Source organism: Carya illinoinensis, chromosome 9 (assembly GCF_018687715.1).
Source record: "Carya illinoinensis cultivar Pawnee chromosome 9, C.illinoinensisPawnee_v1, whole genome shotgun sequence".
Lineage (NCBI taxonomy): Eukaryota > Viridiplantae > Streptophyta > Magnoliopsida > Fagales > Juglandaceae > Carya > Carya illinoinensis.
In genome coordinates, this window is record NC_056760.1 from 27,837,934 (window position 1) to 27,841,246 (window position 3,313).

Below are 3,313 nucleotides of genomic sequence, written 5' to 3' on the forward strand. Positions count from 1 at the left end.
AGCCCACTATAAAATCCATCGTGATGTTGTCCCACTTCCACTTAAGAATAGGGAGAGGTTGGAGCATACCGGCGGGTCTTTGATGCTCGGCCTTAACTTGACGGCATGTGTGGCATTTCTCGATATACAAGGCAATATCCTTCTTCATTCCATCCCACCAATAATTTTTCTTCATGTCCCGGTACATCTTCGTACTGCCGGGATGAACTGAATAAGGGGCCGCATGATGATCCCTGATGATCCAATTTAAGCACTGTAGAGTGGACAAAAGAATTTCACCAGGATATTCCTCCATTCTAGCATTTGGGTTCATGACAAAACCATTTCTTTAATGCACAACTCAAAAATCATGTGACATCTGCAATGTAACTTTCATGCAACAATGCCATGTATTTATGTCGTATATCAAGAATGCATCACGTTTACAGCTTGAAAGAATTAGAACATACAAAAATACATACTTGTATATAACATATGAAAGCTCAACAAAGCATACACCATTTCTCAAAACTCCAAATATGTCATTTGAACCAACCATTTGACAAGCAACATTTGAACATTGCAGGCATATATAAGATATGAATCATAGCATGTGACAAGTAGCAATTCCATAATCCAATTTGAACAACCAAGATACAAAGCTTAAAAATAACCATAAATACATTATTCAAGAGTAAGTTAGAGGCTAACTTACAAATATCTCAAAGTAAAGAAAATGCCAACAATAATAAAGCAAGCAGAAAGTTTATTTTTTCAAACTAGTACACTTTGGAATCGAACATTAAACCAAACATGGGTGGCATGCACCAGGGTTTTATTCTCTTAACCCTAATTGGCTACAAGCTCATTTTGGGACTTAGAACACCTTATATACATGCGGTTTCAAGAATATAAGTCTATGGTGTGAGTGTATGATAAGGGTGGTTTTAGCTGACAAAACCCTAATGACCGAACATCTCCATTCCCTTTTTCCCATCTTGGCATCAATCTTGTCTTTGGAAGAGGAACCCTAGACAAACCATACAAATCAAAGTTATGCATGGTTGCCTTCTTGTAGTCGAACCAAATACTTCATTTGTCCCTTGGGACAAGGTCAAATCACATATTCTTCACTCCCATAGGCCGAACCTCTACAACTCAAACCCTTACAAGGGTGTGTGTGTCATGGGAAGGAAATGTGATAGAAGCTTGAGGTTCTAATCTTTCAATCCTTTCCCACAAGGTATTCTTGAATTTCTAATCCTTGATTATATGAAAATGGTGTTTGGTTGGAAAGAAAATAGTGTTTGGGCTTTCTTCTTCTAAGGTAAGTGAGATAGAGAGGAGAGGAGAGTGGAAAAATTTTAAATGAAGCAAATGACTCTTGGTGTGCCTTTGGTGGGGATAAGGGCATCTGTCCATTAATTTCCCTCCTTAGGTAACTTTCAAATCTCACTCATTCTCCTTTCTATCATTATTGCTGATGTGAAAATTAAGGGTTTCTTGTGCATGGGTGCATGTGGCATCTTGCAACACAAGGTTACTTGGTCCCATTCATGATATATACGATGCAATATTCTTAACATTCATCTAGAATTATATAATATTCACAGCGGATAATTTTTATATTAAACAATACAATGCACCAAACTGAAAATATCTTAAATACTTAAAACATATTTCATTCATAAAGCCATATTAAACAGCCATGATCACAACACTAGTTCAAAATGGTTATGATCGAAAGAGTGTTAGAGATTGAACTCACAAGTGCATGCAGTAATCTGAGTTAACTACTCTACTATCATCGACAGTGCACCGTCGCCTAGTCGACTATTTCTAGTTGGTCGATTCTTGATTCTCCTTCATGTCCTGAGACAAGATCTACCATTTAGGGGGAATGGTAGTTAGGACTACCATAGTGAGATTTGTAATCAAATCTCAACAAGTTAACATAAAACCTTCACACAGGTTAATGGTGCATGCATGGCAGTAAAAGCATGAATGCATAATCAAATTCATAAGTAAGCATAACGTAACTTGACATATATCATGGCATAATTTACATAGCTTGAACTGAAACATGAACTGACCTTGAGTTGTCGTGACATGAACTTGATTTGAGACTTGACTTAATATGAACTTGAACGTGAACATAACATGAACGTGAACTTGAACATAACATGGACTTGAATTTGAACATAACATGAACGTGAACTTGAACATAATATGAATGTGAACTTGACCATAACATGAATGTGAAATAAATTCTGACAATCAAAATGATTTCACTAGTCATGTCATCAAGAATAGTGAACAATTAGAATGATTCTGCCCAACATATTCCATCAGAGATATTCAGACAATTAGAATGATTACGCCATGAGTAATTTAAATAAGATACCCAAACATCAAAATGATTAATCCAGGAGTACCGAGTAATACTCTAACAATCAGAATGATTCCATCATGAGTATTTTAAATGAACTACCTTAACAATCATAATGATTATGCTAGGAGTATTTGAGTACAAGTGTTTTATCAATCAAAGTGAATACGCCAAAATTACCTCACGTGAATTACAAATAGAGATGGTCGAACAATCATAGTGATTACATTGTGATTATCCTTGACATGATTGACTTGACAAGACTTGAAAGGCTATTCCCGAGATACACAAATTGTACTCAAACAAAATGTGACATAGAATGAAAGGATAGAAGTCTTGACATAGTGTAACATGTTATGAACATAAGATGAAAAACATGACATACTTTGAGACAAAAAAAAATTCATAGTATGACATAACAAGAAACGGACAACATTTTATAACATGGCATAACATGTAATAGATAGCATTTCATAGCATGGCATAACATGAATAGACAACATTTCATAACATGGCATAACATGTAACGGTGAATATTATGTGACATGACATACATGTAACATATGGCATACGTAGGGAACGGTGAAAATTAGGGTTTTCATGGCAGCCGCTGACAGCCCCGTGGCCAATCCGATGTCCACTCCTTGTCAACGCTCCTTTATAGGTATGGTTCTTGATGCCCCACAGCTGTTGCTGGAGGTTGTTGTTCCTTTTCATGCTCATAAGATGGTGGAGAGGTTGGTTTGTGTGGTGTTTTCAAAGAATGAGATAGACCGATTTGTGGTACCATTTCAATTCTCTTTAGTCTTGAAATTTCTATGGCAAAGGCCATCTTTGGATGCTATTCAATTGTTTATTTGTTCAAGATGAGGTCTCCTTAAGAAACCTATGCTTTCCTCAATGAGTCAGCCGCGAAACATCTTCGTTCATATGACTTCTAAAGCA